The sequence below is a fragment of the Acanthochromis polyacanthus genome, chromosome 1, assembly GCF_021347895.1.
Source record: "Acanthochromis polyacanthus isolate Apoly-LR-REF ecotype Palm Island chromosome 1, KAUST_Apoly_ChrSc, whole genome shotgun sequence".
Taxonomy (NCBI): Eukaryota; Metazoa; Chordata; class Actinopteri; family Pomacentridae; genus Acanthochromis; species Acanthochromis polyacanthus.
Genome location: NC_067113.1, coordinates 55,663,307 through 55,690,355, shown reverse-complemented (window position 1 = coordinate 55,690,355; position 27,049 = coordinate 55,663,307). Strand labels below are relative to the sequence as shown.

Below are 27,049 nucleotides of genomic sequence, written 5' to 3'. Positions count from 1 at the left end.
ATTATTGTGACATGCACCATCATATAGTTCAAGAAAAATCACGAGCTAAATTCTGCATTTTTTTGTTAATATGTGGTAAAACATGAAACTTTTCATGACAACTTAACTCACCCATAATCAGATATTTCTCGATCTACTTGTCCTGTTTTGCAGATTCAATGCAGAATTGATGGCATAATAAGATAAAAGTACAGATGACAAATAAGAGGCTTTCAGGCTTTCATATTTGATAGTTCTTGAGATACTATTTTAATGTGATAGAAGTTCACTTCAAAAGTTTTAAAGCACCCCAATTTTTCATTTTTTTAAAAATTGGAAATTATGCATTTTAATGTCTCATTTTATGAAAATGAAAGCATAAAATGAATAAACCAATGAAGTTAAAAAAAATCAATTAAGGCTACGTTTATATGAGGACCATCTTAACAGAAAATGCAAAAGTGGCGTCTTGTCATTTCACATTTAGACGAGCGGTTTTGAAGGAAATCTGCGTATATACGGTGACTCTATAGTGTGTGGAATTCGATTGGATATGCATGCCAGGCAGCTGGGTGGCGCTGTGATAAAACTCCGCCATGTCTACGCGCATGCGTACTATCTCCCTTTTCGGATCTCCGCCGCGGTAAATGTTCGTGAATAGAATCTGTACAGATTCTGTACGTTTGTTGGTACGACTCCTGTAGTGTACATAGAGCTGCCAGAGTTGCTTGAAGGTACGAAGGATGGAAATAATCACACATCTTTGTTTACTTACTTGTACCGGCTGGCAAACCAAAGCACCAGCGCACGTATATGACGTAATCATATACGTCATAAAAATATGACGTGGTCAGATCTCGGCAAAGTTTTGCGTTTTGCTGTTTAGACGGAAACGTAACGGCAGAGAGTTTTCAACTTTTCCACTCTGGAGGCCTGTTTCAAATTTTTGCGTTTTTAAGCCCCCAAAATGCCGTCCTCGTATAAACGATAGGGCGTTTTGTTGAAATATTTTGACGTTTTTACCTGCAAGCGTCCTCGTGTAAACGGTCCCTTAGAAACCAAAATGTATTCTAAACTTTTTCCTCATCAAAGTATCGCCCTTTGGCAGGTATAACAGCTGAACACACGTGGTATTCTTTCCGCAAAGGAAATCAAATATTCTTCAGAAAGTTCTTCCCAGCTCTGTAGCAGAAGTTCCCATAAATGTGTGGCACTTGTAGGTTGCTGTGTTTGACACTCCATGTTTTCAAGCTTACCATCTTATTCTTTTTCCTAAGGTAGTTCTGGCATAGCTTGGACTTATGTTTTGGGTCATTATCTTGCTGTAGGATGAACCTCTGACCAACTAGGAACATACCAGAGAGTACTGCATGGTGCTGCAGAATGCTGTGGTAGCCGTTTGGTGTACAAGTCACTGATCCTGGATCCAACAAAACAGCCCCAGATCATTACACTTCCTCCTCCATGTTTGACAGTTGATGCCACACACTGAGGAACCATTGACAGCGTACAAATACACACGTGGACAAAATTGTTGGTACCCCTCAGTTAAAGAAGGAAAAACCCACAATTCTCACTGAAATCACTTGAAACTCACAAAAGTAACAATAAATAAAAATTTATTGAAAATTAAATAATCAAAAACAGCCATTACTTTTGAATTGTTGATTAACATAATTATTTAAAAAAACAAACTAATGAAACAGGCCTGGACAAAAATGATGGTACCTCTATAAAAGATTGAAAACTATTTGACCAGAGTGACATGATTAACTCAGGTGTGTCATTTAATTGACATCACAGGTGTTTCCAAACTCATAATCAGTCAGTCTGCCTATTTAAAGGGAGACAAGTAGTCACCCTGCTGTTTGGTGAAAAGGTGTGTACCACACTGAACATGGACAACAGAAAGCGAAGGAGAGAATTGTCCCAGGACATCCGAAAAAAAATTATAGACAAACATCTTAAAGGTAAAGGCTATAAGACCATCTCTAAACAGCTTGAAGTTCCTGTGACAACAGTGGCTCATATTATTCAGAAGTTCAAGACCCACGGGACAGTAGCCAACCTCCCTGGACGTGGCCGCAAGAGGAAAATTGATGACAAATTGAAGAGACGGATCGTTGGAATTGTATCCAAAGAGCCCAGAGCAACCTCCAAAGAAATTAAAGGTGAACTCCAAGGCCAAGGTACATCAGTGTCAGATCGCACCATTCGTCGTTGTTTGAGCCAAAGTGGACTTCATGGGAGACGACCAAGGAGGACACCACTGCTGAAAAAAACTCATAAAAAAGCCAGACTGGAATTTGCAAAAATGCATGTTGACAAGCCACAAAGCTTCTGGGAGAATGTCCTTTGGACAGATGAGACCAAACTGGAGCTTTTTGGTAAGGCACATCAACTCTATGTTCATAGACTCAAAAAGCAAGCATACGAAGAAAAGAACACTGTCCCTACGGTGAAACATGGAGGAGGCTCAGTAATGTTTTGGGGCTGCTTTGCTGCATCTGGCACAGGGTGTCTTGAAAGTGTGCAAGGTCCGATGAAATCTGAAGACTATCAAGGCATTCTGGAGAGAAATGTGCTGCCTAGTGTCAGAAAGCTTGGTCTCAGTCGCAGGTCATGGGTCTTCCAACAGGACAACGATCCAAAACACACAGCCAAAAACACCCAAGAATGGCTGAGAGAAAAGCGTTGGACTATTCTAAAGTGGCCTTCTATGAGCCCAGATCTGAATCCCATTGAACATATGTGGAAGGAGCTGAAACATGCCATTTGGAGAAGACACCCATCAAACCTGAGACAACTGGAGCTGTTTGCTCATGAGGAGTGGGCCAAAATACCTGTTGACAGCTGCAGAACGCTCATTGACAAATACAGAAATCGTTTAATTGCAGTGATTGCCTCAAAAGGTTGTGCAACAAAATATTAAGTTATGGGTACCATCATTTTTGTCCAGCCCTATTTCATTAGTTTGTTTTTTTAAATAATTATGTTAATCAACAATTCAAAAGTGATGGCTGATTTTGATTATTTAATTTTCAATAAATTTCTTATTTATTGTTACTTTTGTGAGTTTCAAGTGATTTCAGTGAGAATTGTGGGTTTTTCCTTCTTTAACTGAGGGGTACCAACAATTTTGTCCACGTGTGTATCCTGCATGATGAACCATAGATTTCAAATTTTGATTCATTAGTCCATAACACCTTCTGCCAGTCTTCAGTAGTCCATTGGTGCAGAGGCCGATCCAGATTAATTTTAGTGAGGGGGCACAGGGGGGTACAACAGATATTTTGGGGGGGGGGGGCACCAAAAAGTTGTAAGAAAAAATGAAAGCTGCTACCGACCTCTTGCTTTTACAAAGTATTTTTCATGTTTTTTTTTTGGCTCTTTAACCCAATAGGAAAGCTGTGTACGACCTTTTCATTTTGGACTGTTAACATTCAAATTATGATGGACTTTTTTTCCTTGTTTATGTGAATTACAACATCATCAGCTGCAGCATCTGCCTGTTATGTAAAACTGGTAAGCTCAACGACAGTATCATGAGGGCAATTAAGTGACAAATATTGTGCAAGAACTGCACTATATACAACCCTGTCAATTTCCACTTCTAAGAATGTTTACTGACAATTATCACACGTAAAATAAGAAATAATATTCTGTACTTCAAAGCAACTAGTTCTCAGCTGTAAACCATAATGGTGGAATATCCCTTTAAACCAACCTAAATTTCATGTTTTGATCATTATCAAGTGAGAAACCTCAATCTAGACTCCTCATAATGACGTTTGAGATTTATGCTGCTGTTATTTGTTTAGTCCAGACTAAATGACAGAAATCCAAAACTGTAATTTTATTTCAGGACTTGGTTATTAAATGTCAAAACAATCCACGTGACTCTAGAAACTCTACAGCTTTACAAACTCTAAGACTAAACTCTCCACAAGGATCCAAAATAAGTTGGACTTCTACATGAGAGCTTTAGTTATTCTTCATCTACTTCCTGAAAAGTTTGGTTAATAAAAAGACAAAAACTAACATTTTCAGCTGAACTAAAGACAGACTTTGTGATTTTTCTGCTCACATGTTGTGTTGTTGTAAACTTACTCTTTCAACCCCCTGGAAACCAGTGTTTGTCCTGGCGACCCTAAACAGCCGGTCGTAATGTTTTTTGAGCAACACACCATACTATGACGTTTTTACAGTGAAGGTTCTACTATGGAACCAGTTTGACATGTTCAGGTGTTCTTTGTGTCAAAACTCACAGATTTCAGGAATCAGAAGGTGGTTTTCAACTTTCCTTGTTAACTTTTTGCTTCAACTTTCAACTAAATTTCCTTTACTAAGACAGCCCTCTGGACTTCCAGTAAGCTGTGTTCCTATTGGCTGTCCAGGTGTCTGCTTGGTGTTATCAGGAACACCTAAGCAGCTCAGTGTCTTCCTGTTTATTTGGCTGCAGTCAAACATTTCCTCTGCTTCTCTTCACTGAACCGGGTTTGATTCCATTGCTTTAGTTTGTTTTTTAGGCGTTTGCTTGCAGCTTCCAGCAGTAAAATCATCTTTAATGTGTTTCTTGGTGTGTTTTAGGGTTTTGTACTGCATAGTTGTCTTGGTAAATGTGGTTCTTTGGCCACAGTTAGCACATGGTGCTAATGTGTGCAGTGATTAGTGGATTTGGTGCAGCTGAATTGTGTCTTTATCTTGGCTGTAGTGAGTCTTTAGAGGTTTTTGGTCAGACACATTCTGTATCCTTGTTTGTGAACCAACATTGGTTGTCCAGAAGATAAGAGTTCCTGTCCTAATTCTGTTTAAAGAGCTTCTCTGGTAGGCTGCAGGACACTTTAGTGTTTGGGTTGTGCTAGTTTGTTTTTTGTACGGTTTCATTTGGACGACTATCTTGAGGCCCCTCCATGTGGTTTAGTGAGGTTTCCTGTAACAGTTCTACAAAGCAACCTGCAGCAGAAAAGTGAGAGTTTTTAGGAAGTTCTGGAGACCAGACTTTAGAGCAGCACAAACATTTGTCAGCAGTTTGAGCAGGAGCAGGTGAGCTTCAGAGTAGAAATGAGAAGGAAACCTTCTTGACTCGTGTGGTGAGGTCCTGTACCAAGAGTTTGAGCAGGTTGTGAAGAGTCTGTAGTTCTTTGGTCTGAAAGCACCAGAAGAGTCTACTCATTAAAGGAGAAAACGGGAGATATCGTTAGCTCTTCTGTTGCTCTGCAGTTTCTGGTTTCCTTACACTGAATATCAAGTTTCTATTTTAAATGATTTATTGTGTGAGCCCAAGAAGACTTGAATAAACTCCCTCCATCCCCTGGACACACTTTATTACCATGTTAAATCTATTTTAAAATATGTTTTTGAGTTTTAATATTTTTAACATAGTTTTTTCTCTTTGCTTGTTTAGTTTTGTCATCTGTGTGAAAGGTGCTACAAAAATAAACCTGAATTGATAAACTGAATAATTGACTAACTCATGATTGTGACAACAGAAGTATTTTCATTGTGATTTAAGAGTTTGTTTAATTTTTAAGGTTGGGGTTAAATCTTGACAGAAAAAATATTAAAGAAATAAGCTATGTTTTAAAAAAAAAGCAATTAAATCAAAGAAAAATATTTAATACAGTAAGTTTTTAAAAGAAATTAAACATTAAATACAATTAAATCATATTAGACAAAATATTAAATTAGATAATTAAACACAAGATTCAAAACATGTAATTATGAAATTAAACAACATTTTTTCAACAAAAATATTAAACATTAAACATGAAATATTCTAAATAAACATTTAAAAAATACAATTAAACTAGAATATTAAACATTTAAAAAATAGAAACATTTAATTTGATTATTAAACCTTTAAAAAGACAAAGCATTTAATTAAAACATCAAATGTTTAATTAGCAAATTAAATCTTAATGACAAACATTTAAATTGGAATTAAACAGAAAATATAATGAAGCATTTAAAAAGAAAATTAAACATTAAAAGGTAGTAAAACATTTAAAAAGAAAAACCCTAAAGATTTAATCCAAAAATTAAACATTGGGGAAAAAAAGGACATTTTTCAAATAAGCCGAGAAAACATTTGAAAAACAACGGTTAAACATTAAAAAGACAAAACATTTCAAAATCAAATCAGACATTAGAAAAGAATAAAAGGTGAGAAAAGAGCAAAACTGAATATTTAAGAAGAATCAAACTAAAGACAGAACATTTGAAAATACACCAGTTAGACTTTAGAAGATCAAATTAAACAGAAGAGACAATAAAACGATCAAAAACAGCAAAAACAGATAAAGGTCTAAAAGCGTTTTCTAGCCTGAAATGAAAACATCAAGTTGTTTCTTCAAACATTTCCTTTTTCTATATTCTTGGTTTGATTGTTTACAGATTTACGAAGAGCTTATTTCAGTAAACTGCTTTCCAGATAAAGTCTACCAGTAGTTGAAGGCATTGCTCAAACTAATGTTACCTTCTGATCTCCACAAACTTTACTGTTCAGTGAAGAGAATCAAAGTTTGTTCAGGATTTCTAAAAAACCCAAAGGTGAAGGTCTGAGAAGAACTCAGATCGATGGTCTAAATGTGAAATCAAGACTCATCGTCACGAGTTTTAAGGCTTCTGTTAACCAGAAAATTCAAACTAACACAGAAGTACTGAACAACTTTTAAAACTTCAGCCCTCAGATTGTCTCAAAGTTCAAACTAACAGCCACCTACTCAGGAACTTCTTAAATTTCGGCCCTCAGACTGTCTCAAAGTTAAATCTAACAGAGATCTACTGTGGGACTTACAAAATTTCAGCTCTCAGACTGTGTGAAAGCTCAAGTCCTGAGGAGTCGGAGCTTTGGAAAGTTTTGGAACTGAGGGTTCGACCCTCCAGCACAAAGGCTGAAGTCCAAATTCCTGAGAAAAACGGTTGAGCCAAGACTCGAGTTAAAAAAAACAACTTGAAAATGGCAAAAAATAGATGATAAATGTGCAAAAAAAGACAAAGTAGTATCTGAGCAAGTAGCTCAGGGGGGTAAGAAGAGAGACTACCAAATGAAAAGTAGTAGGTTCAAGACCTACCACTGGCATTCTTCTTTCTTTGTCTAAGGTTTTTCAGAAAATTTAAGAAGGGTCTGATTTTGAACCAGCAACCTGCAGCTCCATATGCAAACCCTTAACTCACTGAGCTACAGATCAGACAAAAAAAATATAATTTCGTCATCCCTTTGTCATTGTAGTTTCCAAGTGACCACATGGGTGGAGCCAAGGCGGAGTCTAGGTGGAGTCAGGGTGGAGCCAGGGTGGAGAGTAGGCAGGGAGGTGGGTAGCGGCCTCCCCCCTCTACCCCCCCATCTCCCTCCACTGCCCCCCTCTACTCCCCCACCTCCCCCCACACCTTCCCCCACCCGACGAGTTTATCGAAAATCCGAGTCTCGACGGGTTTCCCGAGTTTCTCAAGTTTCCACCAGGTCGGAGGCAGAAGAACTTGTCATGCAGAGGTGTTGAAGTCGGGGAGGATGGAGTGACTTTTACAGCAACTAGAAGGAAGACGACTAGAAGAGCAGGGGCCTCATTTATAAAACATTGCGTAGGATCCATACTAAAAGTTTGCGTACGCCAAAAATCTGAAGTGGGCGTATGCCCTTCACCCCTGATTTATAAAACTGTGCGTAAGCACAGCTGCACGCAATTTCCCATTTATAATCACACACCGGCTGGAAGATTGCGCAAGTGGATCCACCTCACATCCCGCCCACAACACACCCACATTTTACCATGAATGGTCAATGCAAAGTAACTCATGAATATATCTGTATATACATAAGCTGCTGATCCACGGCATTTTACGCAGCGCCGGCCTGCAGTCTTTTCACTGCTGTGCGTCAGGATGAATGAGTCATGTGTTGACCCAGGCCACCCTGCCACTAAATTTGTTATGATCATGTCCGATGTACAAATAATTTGTACACTGATTAAATGTACATTTTTTCAGTTCACATAGACCAGGGGTCGGCAACCCGTGGCCCCGGAGCCGCATGCGGCACTTTCAACCCTCTGTTGTGGCTCCCTGTAACTTTGGAAAATAAATTGTTCTGCCTTTCAGGCACGTTTCAATGCATTTTAATATAGAAAGTTTTATTGTGAAATTACCACTCTTAATTTGACGTGTCACTCCACTGCTGCTGGGGTTTTCCCCTGGCTGGGACATGAGAGTGCAAAGTTGATGCAGAGAAGATGGAGAAGCAACGCCTATAGTTTCACATCGTTTTGTACTCAAGAAGGGCAAGCCTGTAGCCTAGTCGCGCTAGACAACCCACGGCAACGAATTTAATTCTCTGCCAGGGTGGGTCTAGTTACCCTCCATAAGGCTCGAGGTTGGATGCTCCTAAAACTGGCCGGACGAATCACCATGAAGTGTAGAGTCCGAAGGCCGGCATAACTAAGTGACGACAGAGGCGCGACGATTCTGACAGAAAAAACCAGCGCACAATAAACAGTTATCTTTCGACTCGGCTTTGGCCACAGCCCTTAAAGATTTGAAGCTAAAATTCAACTTGAAAGATAAACAAAGGACGGCACTGAAGTGTTTCATTGAGAAGAAAGACGTATTTGGACTTATGCCGACGGGATATGGCAAATCCTTAATATACCAGTTGGCTCCGCTGGTTGGGAAGCTAATGGGACTTAGCCACAATCCGGCGCTCTAGGAACTACGTCAGCCTATTCGTTGTTGATTGGTTGTATACCTACCCAATTGCTGCAGAGTGATTTGAAAGACAACCTTTTAGCCCGCCTCCCTCCCTGTCGAGCGTTAGACAGGGAGGGAGACTAGACCCTTGTGTCTTAAAAGCTGGGTCTAGCGCGGCTAGGCTAACAATATAGCGTTTTTTAAGCAACATGCTGTACTACGACGTCTTTTGGACGACATGCTATACTATGATGTTTTTTGGATGACATGCTATACTATGACATTTTTTGAGCGACATGCGATACTATGACGATTTTTGGACGACATGCTATACTATGATGTTTTTTTGGACGACATGCTATACTATGATGTTTTTTGGATGGCATGCTATACTATATTTTTAGAGCGACATGCAATACTATGACGTTATTTGAGCGACATGCTATACTATGACGTTTGTTGGACCAAAGGCTATACAATGACGTTTTTTGAGCGACATGCTATACTTTGACTTTTGTTGGATGCCATGCAATACTATGATATTTTTTTGGATGACATGCTATACTATGACATTTTTTGAGCGACCATGCTATACTATGATGGTTTTTGGGCAACATGCTATACTATGATGTTTTTTTGGATGTCATGCTATGCTATGACGTTTTTTGAGTGACATGCTATGCTATGACGTTTGTTGGGCGACACACTATACTATAGACTTTTTTAATTGACATATTACTATGACATATTTTTGTTTTAGTTTTTTTTAAGCAACATATTATCCGAATTTGAAAAGTTTTAAAAATTACTATACTTTTACTTGTGCAATGAATTATTATTCTATGGCATTTTTTTAGACGACATATTATACTCTGATGTTTTCTTGAATGACATACTACTTTGACAATATTCTGCACTCTAACATTTTTTGAACCACATACCTTCCATGACAGTTTTAGGCAACATCCTATCATTTTGCACTTTTTGACCCACATAATAATCTATGGGTTTTTTTCCCCCCGACATGCTATACTATGAACTACAGGCCATCCTATGTTAGTCTTGAAAAGTATACTATACTTTGACATTTTCTGAACTACATCCTATACCATGGCGTTATACACAGAGTGCTTTGGTTACATGTTGATTTATAATCTAGATTTTTTTTCCCTTTTGTTTTTTGACAGGATTACCACACACCTGCCTGTGAACACCGCTGACACCCACCTGAGAGAGACGCTGCCTAAGATCTCAAGGTTGCTTGGTCATGGTCTTCCTGCTCCAGAACGCCTTCATCAATTACGTCTTGGGTGATTCCATCTGAATTCACAGATGGGGGTTGCAGCACCATTTTCAATTTGCCTGTGGGAGATAGTGGTGGGAGATCATGATAAAAAAAAAAACTTTATGTGCAAAATTACAGGCATCTAGTCCCAGTAGTTTTTGAGTTATGGCATTTTCAAATTTTAATAATTCAGGCCAAAATGCCCTCCCCCCAATCCTCGCCTGGAATTTTTAAGTTTTAAAATGCTTATATCTCTGCTTCTGGGTATCACAGACTTGAATTTTTTTCTCCAAGCTCTCTACATGTTAGTGATGTCGTAGAAACAACACACACACTCAGGAGAAGTCTCTACAGAGCAGGGGGGCTTGCCCAAAATGTATAAATTATTTGTAAAAAACACTCGTGAGTAGGGTTAAGGGTGTTTAAAATATCAGAAATCTTACAGATTAATGTCTTAGCACCATTTAGTATTGCTCTAGACCAGACTGGCTTATAACTTATACAGGGGGAGCCCTCTAGGCACATTATTTAGAGAGATATGGACTGCTGAACATTGCCCCCCATGAAAAGTGCCTAATTTTCAAGGACCCTGAAGTCAATGTAGCACAGGTGGTAGAGATCTGCAAATTTGCACAGAAATTCATCTATCCTCTTACTATAGCCATGCAAAGTCCCAACTTCTAGCCATCACTGCATCATGCTCAATTTTACCCCAAAACTTACCATACTCAATGAACTGATACGTCATCTAGTGTTAAACTGAATAAGAATTCTTAATAATATAAAATGTAACTGACTGAGCTGTATTAATTAAATCAAGATATTTCAAACTGATAGAAACAGAAGATTGACAGAAAGATTTAAGTCAAATAAACTTAAATTAATTTACCTAAGAAAACCATCCTTACCTTAAAATGACCAACATTTTTTAAAAGTATAGCTGCAAAGTAAAAGTTTCACACTAAAAATGAATCACTGATGAACATTTAATGGCATTAACTCAATTATTCTGAGGACACAGATATCCATTTCTAATATTTCTATCAAATATGTTTATGTCTATAAAATATACTATACATCAATAAAAATGTCTGCATAGTGAAATATATGAAGTCCATCTGCATTTATACATCATATTGATGTTTAAATAATGGGAACTGCAGCCCACGTTCAGTCAAATTAGCAGAATTACGGATAAAGGTTTCTTGGTTTCTCTGACAAAATAAAAGCCGTGATTTGTTTTACGGAAAAATTACATTATTATTATTATTATTATGATTACATAATTTCAAAAATGCGTCTTTGAAAATGTAAATTAAACTGTAATAAGCGTTAGCTAGCTGCTCCATTTGTTCTGAATATTTTTGTTCTCGTCTTAGTCAAGCCCAAACGAAAAATTAATCCACATTCTGGCTACATTACCGACAACAGCGCTGGAGTAACCGGAAGTTAGCTGACCTAGCGGAAGTGCTAATGAGGTCTGCTCTGGCACGGATTATTACCGTCACACATGTAGCTTTTAAAATAAATCCTGTCCAAGATGCAGAGCTGTAGCTCCGTTTCAGTGTGAGGTCTAATGTTTCTATGTGTGACTGTGTCTGACTTCCTCTAATAAAATCCTCCTGTTCTCTTGGAGCTGCAGCCATAGAAATATATCTATCTACTGATTCATATCTATGCACACTAGTCTGGTCTGAGGTAGTCTCGATGATGACGTTTCACTAGTTAAGTGAGAACGCAAGTACGGACAGTTACGTACTGAGAAACAGTAGCCAACAGTCTTCTTACCGCAAAGGTACAAAGCTGCTCATCTTCTCCTCCAGCATCAGGAAACGTCTTCAAAGCTTTTTCTAACCCAAACGAAATACAATCAAAAGATCTTAACGTCATTGGTGCATTCAGGTGCAGTCAGACAACGAAGTTGTGTTCAGGAGCGTCGGAAATCGGATTACCAGTAATTTGAATTTCCAACAAATGTTTTTTTGGGGTGGGGGGTGGGGGGGGTAGGCTGGGGGCGCACATGGGGTGTTCAGTCAGATCTGAACACCTGACACCTTTCTTCGCAGTTTCTCTGTCGGAAAGACTTACATTCTTACACGTTATGATGGTCTGTCTCTCTTCTATTGTTGATTTCCTTTTCCTCGCCACTTTTATAGTAAGGCACTACTTTCTGGAGGACAATACTGTTCAAAAAATGCTCTCAAGTATGTGGTGCCATAGTGTGCTCCAACACTACTTGTATGCAGACAGAGGGGGTCGTAGAAATGTTAGGATTTGGAAGCATCAACTTTCAAGGCTTCCATCCATCCATCCTCTATACACCGCTTTATCCTCATTAGGGTCGCGGGGGGTGCTGGAGCCTAACCCAGCTGACTTGAGCGAAGGCAGGGGACACCCTGGACAGGTCGCCGGTCTGTCACAGGGCTACATATACAGACAGACAAGCACACTCACATTCACACCTACGGGCAATTTAGAGTAATCAATTAACCTCAGCATATTTTTGGACTGTGGGAGGAAGCCGGAGTACCCGGAGAAAACCCACGCATGCACAGGGAGAACATGCAAACTCCATGCAGAAAGATCCCAGGCCCACCCCGGGATTCGAACCGGGATCTTCTTGCTGCAAGGCAAAAGTGCTAACCACTATGCCGCTGTGCACTTTCAAGGCTTGTTTTGTGATATTAAAGTTTTCATCAAATCAGAGATGTCCAAGCAGGAGGCCACTGATGATTTGAGATCTGAACTTCTGCACAGGTCTATAAAGAGATCTTCAATCTTATTGGTTTGGCTTCCGCCCAGTGACTTTATTCTGGAATAGTGAAAATTGTAAGTGAACTAGTTTGGTGCTTGAAGTTGATGCCGCAAATAATTGTAATAATAATATATATAGAAATATAGATACTTAGAATTTTTCTCCTTTTATGCGAACAGCAAAGTTGTCTAGACAACTTGACAACACATGCACACTTTTCTGCAAACCAGTTGATGTCAAGTTAAAGGAAGTGCAGCCCATGTAGATAAATGTCAGTTGGCTGATATCGGTCTGTTTCACGTACTGATGTTTACGTTGTCTCATCTATATGTCAGTATGGAAATGTATAGAATTGTTTTTGGCAGAAAGCTTTATGTTAGCTCTTAGATTGTTCTTCTTAAATGCAATATTGTTGAAATGTTTTCCAAAAGTTGCATTAAGAATGTCTTAAAGGAACATTCTCAGCAGAAGTATCCCCCAAAAAGTCTTCAGAATATTACAGGCAATCCTTTGCGAATATGTAACATTACATAAAACTTTGCAAAAAAAACAACAACAAAACAATAAAACAAAACATTCAGTCATGTGATGCCTTGAAAACATCAAGAAAACACTTCATAAGTATTTTTCCTGGAATGTTTGTTCTTAAAACATTTCCTGAAAGTTGCACTGAGAACATACATTTCTTCCAACATTCAACCAAAACACACTTAAAATATTACAGCCAAATGTTCTACCTCTGTTAATATGGCACATTAGAGGAACCTTTACTAAGTAAACATCCTGTCATCTGAGGTTTCGAGAACATCTTGAAAGCATTTCTTTAATGTTGGTTCTGAAAACATTTCCCAGAAGTTGCATTAGGAATGCTCAAGAAGAACAATCTCAACAGCAACATCCCCAAAACATCCTCAGAACATTGCAGACAAAATGTCCCACTTTTGTTAATATGTCACATTATAGGAACGTTTTATTAGAAACATTCTGCCTTGTGAGGCTTCAAGAACATCTTCAGAACATTTCTTGAATGTTGGTTTTATAAACATTTCCTGGAATTTGCACTGAGAACATCCTGGAAGAACTTTCTCAACAGCCATCCCCAAAACACGCTTAGAATGTTAGAGGCAAAATTTTCAACCTCGTCACATTATAGGAACATTTAATGAAAAACATTCTGTCGTCTGAGGCTTTGAGAACATCTTGAAAACATTTCTTGAATGTTAGTTCTAAACACATTTCCCGAATGTTTCCTAGCAAAAATAGTAGAAGAACTTTCTCAACAGCAACATTCCGAAGCATCCTCAGAATATTACAGGCAAAATGTTCTACCTTTTGTTAATATGTCACATCACAAGAATGTTTGTTATTTGAAATGTCAAGAACATCTTGAAAACGCTTTTTGAATATCGTTTCTTAAAACATTTCATAGAAGTTGCATTGAGAACTTCCTAAAGGAACTTTCTCAACAGCAACATCCCTAAATCATCCTCAGAATATTACAGGCAAACCTTTGTTGATATGTCACATTTCAGGAACGTTGAGCCTCACACCACAGGATCTTGTCTTGGGAGGACATATTGAGAACATTTCCTGAATGTTGGTTCTTTTGTTGTCATAATCTGACAACATCCTCTGAATGTTCTGTCTTTGTTCACATTTAACCTCACAGGAATGTCACTTGAAATGATAAATATCCTTAAAATGGGTGTTTGAGGTTTTCTCCGGGTTCTCCGACTTCGTTTAGTTTAGTTTAGTTTATTTCAGTCAGCATCCAAAACAACAAACTGACAATAAACAATTACTGTTGGGCAACGACTGAAAAGGCATAGGCTGAAGCACAGCTTATATCGCCTACCCTTATTACCCGGGTTCTCCGACTTCCTCCCACAGTACAAAAACACACTCAGGTTAATTGATATTTCGAAATTGTCCGTTGGCATGAATGTGAGTGTGATTGTTTGTCTCTATATGTAGCCCAGTGATAGACTGGTGACTTGTCCAGCTAGTCAGCTAGGATATAGACAATGGATGGATGGATGGTTCTTTGAGCATTAGATCAAAATGTTTCCTTCAAAACATTATTACAACTTGTAGTAATGTTAACCACTGTGCTTCTCTTTAAATAATGCTTTATGTATATTTTAAACCACTTTTATCCCCCAAGATACCTATTTTTCTCAACCAGAATGACCCAGAAAAGGATCTTTTTTTAAGAAAATATTGTCGCAAACAAGACACACATGTATCATCCAATTAGCCTGGCAGAGATCAGGCTCCTGTGTTGTCTGAGGCTGCCATGTTATCCATCCACACCACCGCCGCTGCCGCCACCAACATCCCTCAACTCCCCAACATCTGAGTGATGGCAGGAGGTTGGGGGGGGAGCGAGCGGAGGCGTGCGGGGGAACCCCTACTGGGCACGAAGACACAAGCCCACACACACAAACACATGCAGTCGCACTACGTTTAATACACACTTCCACGTCAGACAGAGCCCTGCAGTCCCACCTTTGACACTAAGCTTCCAGAAGCAGGGAACTCTGGCTCATCCTCGCTAACACAGACTGGCAGGTGAAGCTAAGCGCCCTCTCTTTTCTCCTCCACTTCCTCTCTGTCTGTCTTCTTTCCCCTTTCTCCACCTCTATTCTTTCACTTTCCTATTTCTGTTTTTTCCTCTCCTACTATTTCCATCTGTTTCTTTTCTCCCCCACCAAACCACCCCTCTCTCTTCATCTTTTTTCTCTCTCTCTCCTCTCTCTTTTCCCCGTCGTAAAGGCTGCAGGCTGGGGTTGAACTCATCTGTCAGGATCAGAAAGGGTCTGGAGTGACGGGAGACTCCTGTTTCAGCAAGATAAACAGCCAGCGCAGATCAAAATACTCTCCCCTGAACACACACACACACACACACACACACACACACACACATGCATGAACACCTACATGCGATTCACAAAAGAAAGGAAGAAAAAAAATTCACACACACACACACACACAGAGACGGTGAATGATCCATCGACGGGGTGCGACGTCAGATTTTAGCTCCTTGTCAGCTTAGACAAGGTGCGGCATCCAAATTCAGGAAGGCACCTGGTTATTTACAAAAGTTAAATTCCCGCTAAACTTGGCCAGAGAACTCGTGATTGACGGCGACCGAGCAAAGATGCTGATATAGATCTTTAGAGGAGACGAACATATTTTTGGATGAGGCATAGAGACATCTGTATTGACTGATATGTTGAGAAGGGGCTGAATATCTTATAAAAAAGGAAAAAAACTTCCCTTCTTTTTTTTTTTTTTTAGATTTTTATTGCAGACGAGAGCTACTTCAACACTTGCCAAGATGACAACGGTTGCCCAAATGTTCTATTTGATGTTTTTCGAGCCTCAAGAGCAAGTGGGAGAGAAACAGTGATACAGAGAGAGGGGGGAGAGAGAAAGAGGGAGAGAATAAGAGTAGAGAGAGAGAGAGAGAGAGAAAGGGGAGACTGAAAGCAAATGAGAATGAGAGGAAGTGGAAAAGAACATTAGCTCGAGTAGATGCCAAGTTCACTATCTGCCAGCCTGAGGTGTGTGCAGTCCCGGGTGTCGTAGTGGCAGCAGAGAGGGGGGAGGAGAAGGGAAGGAGGGGTGAGGCAAGTGGGTGTCAGGTATGTCTCTCTCTTTTTTTTCTCTTCTTCTATCCGAGGCACTCCAGCATGCGCTTTTTTGCTGCAGCTGCTGCTCGCCCGGATAACAAATCATTCCCTACAGCGCCTTCTGGTAACCTCGTCATTCCCGCTAATAACATTTGGAGATGCTAAGCTTGTAAATTAGCGAATCTGGACCGAGGAGATATTATTTATGCTTGTCTCCCATCCTGAAAGACTTGTCTTGATGGGTAAATTGTGTTTAATTCTTGGAGGAAGCCGTTTTTTTCTGCGCCCCAGCGTGAGATGAGATTAATCCCTTGACAACCTTTGCGGGCGCACTTCAAAATTGCTCCCAAATGTCAGTGCCTCGCCACCGCCACCAGTAGTGTTGAGATTTGGTAGGAAGGCAGGGAAAGAAAAAACGAAGCACCGTGCAGAAACGGGGACACATGATCCGTCCCCTATACACATATTCTTTAAGTGTATTTTCATTCCCTTCTTAGCATTCACAGGAAAAAACACACACACACACACACACACACACACACACGCGCAAACTCGAGGCACAAGCCGTCGCCCGCCCACATCGCACAGACACACACCTTGCACCCTCCTATAGATTATGTTCTTGTTACACTGACACACACACACAGAAAATAAAAACTGTATCACTTCGAAACTGTTTCGACAGCAGACACGCGTTCGCACACAGGGAGCAGTTGTCCTAACACACACACAACACTTACAGCTTGTTCCCCAGATTGCCTTTTACTAATTTGTTCCCTCTGAGTGAGAGTTTGCCTTTGATTTTATGTTTCTTTATGGCTCTCGGTGCAAAAAAAAAAAGATTTATTCAACGAAAAGATGTGTCGAGAGGAGAGAAGGCCCCTGCAGGTTGGAGCTTTTTTTAAATTTAAACATCTTCTCCGGAGGCTTCGTATCCCGTCGCCCTTCACCCTCGTCGGGTGATGAGTCTCGGTTCAAACCTCCCTGCAGCTTCCAGATCCCAAAGCTTGGGTTTCTAAATGACCCAAAGAGCGGCGGACATACCAACTGTCAACGCACATCCTCCTCATGTTTGTTTCTCACCGTGCAGTCTCATCTTCATGGTTTTCCTGCTTCTTGTTGTTGTTGTTTTTTCTTTCTTCTCCCCCTTAATTCACAGCTGGGATAGGATGAAGAGGGGGGGAGAGTAGAAGAGAAATGCACATAATTAGATTGTAAATGCTTCATGATATTTGAGGACTTCAAAGGGCACAACTGAAACGATGAGCGAGTTTATGTGTGTTTACGCCTCTCCGCTTGACAAGCGCTCGCTGTCACGCCTGCTCGTTGTGTGCCGTGCGTGTGTGTATTCTGCATTATCATTATCAAAAGGGGGCTGCTGACCCCTCTTTTCTACCGGCTTTTCGCGTCGGCGAAAACGCTCTGAAGTTTTATTTCACACCAGCGCGCGAGAGGGTTCAGCGGCAAACCGCGGCGAGACTGAAAACAATGAGCTTTAATGTGTTAAAAATGAGTCGCAAAGTGCTGTTACTCCAAGTTCCACTGACATCTGACCGCCGCATTCATACATAAAATGACACGCGTGACTGTTTTCATGCAACAAGTCATTTCTGGTAATTACAGTTATTTGTGGCAACCATCCCTTACACACCAATTACACCCGTCTGGGGCCCTTTCAGCTGAGTATCTGAGATAGAGAGGAGGGAGGAAAGAATGGAGAGAGGGGGAAAAAAAGCAAACAATTGTCACATGAAACACAATTTGACAATAAATTTTTTTTTCATCTGTCAGCTTCTCCTCCTTCAACATCAAGTTAACCTCCGACCGAGGGAGGATTAGTCGAGTCTGCTGGTCGGCGTCCAGCTCAATTTCTGCAAAGGCCTCGGAGCATTTATTCTGCAGAACAACTTTGATGAAATATGTTTCGTACTGGAAAAAAAAAGAAGAAGGCATTAAAGTTGTTTTTGCAGAGCTTGAAGAGATGTCATTTAAACAGAACATAATCCATAAGCTGAATAACAAGCAGAGATGTTCGTTCTCTCGCGGCTTCTTCTCCCTGACACGGCTACATAATGTCTGTCTGTCGCCGTCTGAATGTAGGCTGTAGATCTGGCAGCGAGCGCGCAAACACACACACACACGAGCAGAAAAGAGCTGTCCTCTTGCACGGTAATGTTTATTTATTAGAACATTTTAGAGGCAACATACTTCTGTCTGTAAATTGACAGCTTGGCACAATACTGAAGGGAAAAGGATCACTGGACCGCTGCTTCGTCGCAAGACTGATTGATTGGCAACGATGGAGAAAGTCCCACTGTGTCTGGGGCCGATGGCATTTTACTCGAGCAGAAGTACATTTATTTCCGCAGTTAGTAAATGTTACTATGCTTAAATAGAGGTTTGGTGTGAATGTTCCAAAGCTGTTTTCCAAAAGGTAGGTGGTTTCATTAGAGGGATCTTCCGAAAGCAAATTATGCTGGACAAAGCAGTGGGATTTTTTCAATTTTTATTACTTATTAGTGATTTAAAGAGCATTAACAAGTGGCACATTTACCTTTAAAAAGACAACTTAAGAATATTTTATACAGTGCCTTGTTAGAATCATAAAAATAACACTTGAGATTCCATTATACACTTACTGAGGCGACTCCTGGTTATCTTGATTAATTTTTCGTACAGCTGCAGTTTACTACTGAACCGTGCTGCCCTGTAACTATATTTGTTTTTCTTAATTTCATTTTATGCCATGTTAATTGATTCAGTTTTACTTTTTTTGTTGTGTTTTATGCATTTCTTTGCTTAAGGTGCGATACAAATAAAGTTGCCTTCCATTACCTCACAATGCAAATTAAGCTGAAGGAGCATCTGCACCAATCAAGAGGCTTTTTTCCACAACTTGGCCATTAGATAGCAGGTTTCACATAGTGGGATTTAAGATAAATTGGCATTGATGGTATATAAAAACACAGCTGTAAGTTAAACCATACCCTGTAAAACAGGTGCGGCAAGAAGGAAAACAGTCCTATTGATTTTAGTGATGCACGGTGTCGTCGGCATCATCATCAATATCGGCCAATAAAGGCTTTGAAATGAATTATTCATGAAACAAACACTGACAGTCAGATAACACCTGTCGGGCTCATAAACAGTTTTGTTTGAAAATGTTGCATAAAAACAAATATGACATGTTTTAAGTGTAAGTTGAAGTAGTTTTCTGAATTTGCCAAGTGGAAGTTCACATTCAGAAAGCATTACATTTTCTGTGTGCATCTCTGAGTGCATCATCAGGACAAGAACAGGCATCTAATATGAGAGGACTAGGAAAGATGCTATGTTCTCTGTAGTTAAGTGGAAGAAATATGTGCAAATACAGTATTGGACAAAATGAAATTATCAACATATATCGGCAAAACTCCAATACTGTGCATCCCTTTCAGTTTATTTAGTGCTGTTTTATTTCCTTTACAAAAATACATGTGACAGGGTGTTGTTCAGGCAAACATGTATGTCTGATAACATGATAGAAATCTTTAAAATAGAGATGGTTTGTCTTTTTGTTTGTATTCGTAACCTGTTTATTCCTTACGCAGATTTTTAAATAGCCATTTTCAGTGTGGTACCTTTCCAACAAAAATGCTGAGACCCTTAGAATGTGCACAACTCCATTTAAAGAGCACACACTGAGATTGAATCAATCTCAGATCAATAATTTGGTATTGATTTTAAGAAAAATAAACTTTTTTCTTTTTTTGCCATGTGAAGGCACCAAATACGAAAATGTTCAAGCTAAAATGTTGTCGTATTTTGCCCACAATGGAATTGTAGTTCTAAGAAATGTGCAGTTACCTGGTGTCACAGCATGTAGTTTTTCTGGGTTGTTAAACTCTTTTAAAAAAACAGTGAAAGACAGAACCTCCTGGCTTCATTCTGGGGCCACTAAAGTGCATTTTGTCCCTGTGCAATGTAAAAGTTTATGCAGCAGTATATACCTTTTGCAGACAGCGATGAAGAATGCAGGCGACGCAGTAAGCGCGTTTACAGGTTACGTAAAGTTCTGGGGTGTCTCGAATGCAACACTTTATCTTGCAGCTTCCTCAGAGAAGTTTTGAGTCATCACTTCCAATAAAAGGTGAGAATTTCCTACTGATGACAGCAACGGTAATTGTAATCTGTGTATTATTGCATAACATCTTTTACTGCAACTTTGAGCCCCGATATCGGCCCTCGATGCCAGAATTATAAGCGTCCGTCTGGGGCTCCATCATCGTCGGTGAAGTTATCCCACAGACCTCCAGCTCTTGGCTCTGTGCTCTGGGCTCTCTGACAGTGTTTATGGAGCTGTGTTTTGTGGTCAGTGTGGTCTCTCACTCGTCCCCGAGGCCTTGTAAAGAGCCTCACCACAGGGCTGCTCAGCTCCCACCACAATACCAGAACTCACACATCTGTCGAGCAGCAGCAGCACGTCGCAGCTTCAGATTTATGTCCGCGACCCGACGGGACATCAGGAAGACTGGATTTCTCACTTCGCAGCTTTGCACTGTTCCTCCTGCTCCGAAAGTGTTGTTTCAGTCGTTGCAGTTCAATTCATGATCATAAAAAGCTTTTGTTGAAGGTGAAAGTGACTTGGCTGTGCGCACACACAATGATTAATCTTTCAAACAACTTTCTTTTTCATGTAAAAGAAGCACAATTTGCTTTTTAAAAAAAAACAAAAAAACTTATTATTGCACCATCCATTATTTTGTCATCACTTCTCTTTTATAAAACAGTCGGAACGAAACCGATGATGTGAAAATAAATTGCAGTGATTGTGCATAATCGTCGGAATTTCCCTTTTGATTAATGCAACCAAAAGCCCTTTTCATTACCCAGAGAGCATTTCAGTTACATAAAGCATTCATTTGAATTCATTTAAAGGCATTTCAGAATAATGTTTCGCATTGTGAACGAGATCGGATTGGAATTTCAATGAACGTCAATGAACATTTTTATTGTCCTGATTCTTTCTCTCACACATTCTTGAGCACACACACACACGCACATGAGCAGAGATACTAGCAGATGATGGCTAACGCAAGCCGGTTAAACAATCGCCCCAATCCTCCCCTTATCTTTCAGGAGTTATGGGTCTAAATCTACTCATAATACACAGCTCACTGAGGGTGTAATCCCTGGGAACATCGGAGTAAATCCACGCTAGATCCGCTACATGCAGACTAGTGGTCGAAGCCAGGGCCATTATGGCGGGAGTGAAGGAAGAGGAGGAGGTTTAGCGAAAGGGCGCTAATGGGTTGTCTATGAATTCATATTAACGCCGAGCCATTAGGACACCTCCATCCAGGAAATCCCTGTGACCCTCTCGTGATAGAACAGCTGTCCTAAGTTTAAACTTTAAAACCGACAATCCCCTCCGCTGTCACGTCTCCGATCTGCAACATACCGTGGCTGGATTGTCCTGGATTTGTCCCAGTGGAAAACAATTCCATACGAGGCCCAGAGGCAGCGAGCCAAGCGGTGAGATTCGCGAAAAAAAATAACCCAATGGAGGACAAATATATGGTGACAATTGAGTGTTTTTTGCAACTTCAACCTCTTCCAAAAATCCCCAAATAATCGAAACAAACAAATCAACTTGATCTCAACTGGGATTCAAAGTCAACTGTCAGGACACATGGCTGTCTGTTGCCGATTTGTGGCTCGTGGCGTCTGGAAAGCAAGCAAAAAAAAGTGAGGAGGAATAAGTGGGCTTTTTAATCTTGGAGCAAAGTGAAGTGGTGGGGCAATCAAATTAACTAAAAAAAAAAAAAAAAAAAAGCTTCTTTGCCCGCTCTCCTTCTATGTTCTTCTTTCTTTCCCAGGCCCGAGTGAGCAGCCAACATCTTCGAGAGCAACCCGAGGCCCCTGGGCTCTTTGGCTCCCTGGCTGGACGACAGTTTCCTGGCCTGAAGGGGTCAGCGGTGGGCTGTCTGAGAAACTGGCAGCCATTGGGGCTCCAGAGGGGATGTTTTTCAGAAAAAAACGGGGGGTTGTGGTGGTGTATCTTGTGGCTGGTTGGCATCGAGCGGACACTGACAGTTTCCAAATAGTGTTGTTTCCTGCCAGGCCCCGCTGAGCACTTACACATTACACTACTCACAGGAAAAGACCAGAGGCACTCGAGGCCTGGCGCTGCAAAGCCCCTGACAGATTCATAAGAAAACGATGGGGCGCCTTATTTATTTAGGGTGTGTACTGTAATGTTTTACAACTCTCAATACTCCAAACAATTATGCGTTGCGACATGGGGCTACAGAGAGCAGAATTCCTGGTAGAAAACAGACTGCATGAACATTGTAATAAAGTGAGTTGAAAACTTTCCCAGAGTTTATTCATACGTTTATACTCTATAACTTTTAGGATCCTAATTTTAATTGCATGCTACACATACGTTATGCTATGTGATTTTAATAAACTGACTTTTATAATTCTAAACTTGGATGCAACACAAGTGCTTTTACTGTCGCTGTCTTTTATGTTGTTGGGGGAAATTTTCTTATTCCTGCAATCTAATGTGAATTATCTGAACACACTCTTGGATATTTGGTCCATTTGCAGGTCAATTATACAGAATAAAAACAACCTGAGCTGCCCTAAAGAGCGACTAAAAACCGCCACAGATTGCATGTCATGCTTACGTCAAAAATCTCATACAATCTCTGTTCAACCTGCACTGTAAAAACAATTCCTGTTAAAAAAACTTTTTACAAAGTGAAAATCTGGCTGAAAAATACATTGAAATATTGCAGCATTCAGAATCTGTTTAAAACCAGTGAAAATAATGGTAAATATCTCTAAATAGTGATATTTTTGTGTGTGTGGATTTACCAATAAAACTGTCAAATTTTACAGTCACACATTGTAAAAGAACAAATTACTGTTAGGTAAAGATAGTAATAGTTTTTGATGTGGATGTCAAGTACAGTTTTAGCCTGTTTTTTTTTCTTTTTTGTCCTAGGCAGCATGTGTATTTAGACTTTCCCCCTATGATCTTACAAAATATTACCTATAATTAAACAAAACCGTGAAAAATACCATTTTTCTTAATATAGCCTTGATATATATAATTATCTTTTAATATTATTTACAGTTTTGGCCGTTTTTTTACAGTTAGTATATAAATTAACACTTATTACATGTCATTTCTTGAATTATCTGTAATTCAACAAAATATCAGAAGTAAATTGTTTTAAAAACATTTAAACAGTTTTTTCATTATATTTTGTGTATTAATAATACTGTAATTTGTACAGCACTGTCTGAAATGCTTCACAATAAAACAAACATCAAATTAGACAAATAATGAAAACAAATGATTAAAAATAAGATTTAAAATAAGATTTTAACCCTTAAATGGTACAAGATAAAATGTGATTGGAGTGTAAATTCAGGGGTCAAGACCCTTTGTGTTATTTATGGTGTGATTTTATTGGAGTAATTTCAATATTAGGGATGAGAACCAATAAAAAATTACATAAAATCCTACTTTACCCGACAATAGAGCATACTAAAGCTCAGACCCTACAGTGTTATTAATTATGGAGGACAACCTAACTAATGTAATAATGTAGCCACGACCCCACAGTGCTATAAATTAAGAAACCTAACTAATAAATATATATTATGTCCAAGACCCCACAGCAATAGTAATTATGGAGATTAGATTTGACCAATTATAGCTGCAGTTCTGACCGTGTAAAAATGCACGTGAAAGCTGAGCAAGGATTCCCTGGATGCTCTTTCATCAAGCTTTGTTTTTATTCATTTTTGCTTACATGGCCTTAATGGTTGCACACATGATCATATGTTTCCAACAGCAAGCATCAGACTGTACAACATCCAAAAATGCCCTGGTCTCACATTGGGAGGTGAAGAAGGAAAATGAGTCATTGTGACTGTTGTTCTGTGAAGTTTTTCACAAGTGATGAAACATTCAAGTGACAAAAGACGGATCATCTCTCATTTAGTTTGTTGTTATTAAGGTTTTCTTTGGGTCAGCAGTGTTACACTTGATTATTCATATGTGTGAGTGAGTGTGTTGCCTTCTAACCATGTACCCTCAAAGTTCTACTTCACCATCAGTCATAAAAACAATCTTGACCAGCATTTGTTGCGCTTCATGTCTGATGCATGACCATGACAGTGGTGGAAGAAGTTTTCACATCATTTTCTTAAGGAAAAGCACCAACAGAGCAAATTAAAAGTAATGGAATACAAGTAAAAGTCCTGCATTAGCTTCCTATGTCACTTAAAGTACCTAGCAGCAAGTACTTTAGTTTGGGCTCTCTGACTGATAAATTAAAATACATGACTAAATTAGATTATTAATAGTGTTACTGTTGATGTTAGGGGGAGTGTGATTTCCGAAGCCTAGTGTGAGGCGCTTAGAGCAGACACGAGGCAGACTAGATGATACGGGGTTTTATACACCAAAACGCAAAAATAACCAAAAATGCCAACTATGGCCAGAACTCACACACGTGAAGAAAGAGGGGGGAAGGCGGGCTCCTGTGGGAGCACGTCTGCGATGGCCAGGGACAGGGTCCACGTCCACTATCTGGTGGACGGCTGTGGGGGGAACCGTGGGCTGCTCCGTCGACTTTGTGTCTCACGTCATGGAGACAGGAAGTGGAGGACAGTGATCCGGACCATATAGTGGAGGCTGATGAGAGATTGGCTGCAGCTGCCCAGGTCCTGAAGCTGCAGCTCATTCTCTCATCAGCACTGTGACAGCTGTAGCCGTTTGAACTATTTCATCTATACATTTATATGAAGGGACAGCAGATAAATCTGATGATTAATCAGAGAGGAAAGAAGAAAAAAACAATGTTCTGATGCACAAATCTATTTCCAGTTTTTCCTCAAATCTCTGACTTTTGCTGAGATGTTGGATCATTCCAACGCTTATTGAAATGAAATAGAAGTTAGTGAGTATTTGATTAAGCTGAACTCATAGACTCAATATCTGAAATATGACAAAAATGGCTGAAACTACTGATTTAACCTTTAACAATGTGTTGTATTTTAAAGTGTTAAATATTTCTCTTTGAAATGACTCCACTGAAGTACCTTCAATTTGTACTACAATGCTGTACTTTGCATCACTAGACTGAGATTGTCTGTAAGCATGTTGGCTAGTCTGCAGCAGAGTTGACTATCATTCTGATGGAAGGATCAAATCCACCACTACATAGTGATTACAGATACTGTTTAAAGAGAGAAGTCTTTACATTTATTTACTTATTTAATCAGGCCAATGACTAAATAAAATTTAAGTTCAGACATGCTGACACAGGTGAAGTATCATCCACTCTGTTGTGCATACTGTGTTTCCTTCCTTATCCAGGACTTATCAAAAGTTATTATGTCTATTTCAACACAGAATCTGGATCTAAACAATAAAATATATAAGCAGTGGTGGGCCGTCATTATATTAGAGCTTTCATTCAAAGCTTTTATGCAAAGCTAGCAAGCCACCTGTCGTGAAAAGGGCTTGTCTGTTACTTTCAGCTCAGTAACAGTGAGCGGTACTCTTGGCTCAATTTGTGCCAGAAATACGACTGGACAGACCCGACTTTCAGCCTTAGCCTCCGTGGCAATAGAAAAGGACTTAATGTTGGAACTGAAACGCACAGACTGCAAGTACAGCCGAGGGACTGAAATCTTCGTAAGGAAAGAACGGAGGATGGATTTTGTGTCCAAATAATCACACATTTTGGTTAGTAAAGTTAATTGAATTTAATTGTGTTTCTTGCTTTAGTAATGGCATTCATTCTCATTACATGAGATACCTGTAACGTCCTGTTATACTGCCTTTCTGTATAATATTGATGGTGTCTATATCTGTGGCATCATAATGATGGTATTAAGAGGTGGTTTAATTCAGGTAGGAAACACTGAAGGCCCAGGTGTAAAATACACAGCCCGCCACTGAATATAAAATAGTCCTGAAGACAGATTTACTGTAAGCTGACAGCATTTTTTATTCCCTACTACTCCTCTTCATTTTTGTCACCATGCAGTTCCAGCCCTTTCAGTATTCCTGCTTTAACTTGTCTTTAAAGTGACTTTTGTCTCAACTCTCTCAACCCTAACAAACAACATCGTGTTGGCTTTTTCTAAAAAACACCATAATTGGACCATTTTTCAGAGCTAGAAACTGTAAAAAAAAAAAAAAAAAAGAGAGAGAAAGAATCAACATGTTTTCAGTTTTCAGACGGTCTTTGAACTATTGATCTGTGATGTTGTTGGATCAAAGTCACTTTATTCTACATATCTCATTCAAAATTCTGCAATAACCAGATTATGTGAAAACAAAGCATTCTGTGCTCCTTGGTTTAATGTGAAGCTATTACTGACATGGCAAAGTTCTGTGTCCTTTTGGTTGAACTGCAGGCTGTATGGACAGATCAGATAGGTGACAAGTTAGAAGTATATGCAGTAAAATATCTATAGCATCTTTAGTGGTTTTCCTGTGCTGGTAACAGCTGTGGGACTTGGAAAGATGTCATAATGTTGATTCCAAGTTTTTCAGTCTTCGTAAACTAATCAATGGAACTCAGCTTTCTTTTTTCCACAAATGTTTTGATTTATGGCTTTATTACTGCACAGGAGACATTTCTGAGTTCTCTCTACTTCTAGTCATGGTTGTGCTGCTTCCATAGAAGAGCAGGA

At 39.6% G+C, this 27,049-nt stretch overlaps 1 long non-coding RNA gene across 1 annotated transcript in view; it reads left to right on the top strand.

Moving 5' to 3' along the window:
• Nucleotides 1-11,582, top strand: part of LOC127536705 (uncharacterized) — a 33,834-nt gene extending 22,252 nt beyond the window's left edge. Inside the window, exon 2 of the long non-coding RNA XR_007945827.1 lies at nucleotides 9,852-11,582. This is a non-coding gene — a long non-coding RNA (uncharacterized LOC127536705). The remainder of the gene's footprint in view (nucleotides 1-9,851) is intronic.
• The last annotated feature ends 15,467 nt before the right edge of the window (nucleotides 11,583-27,049 follow it).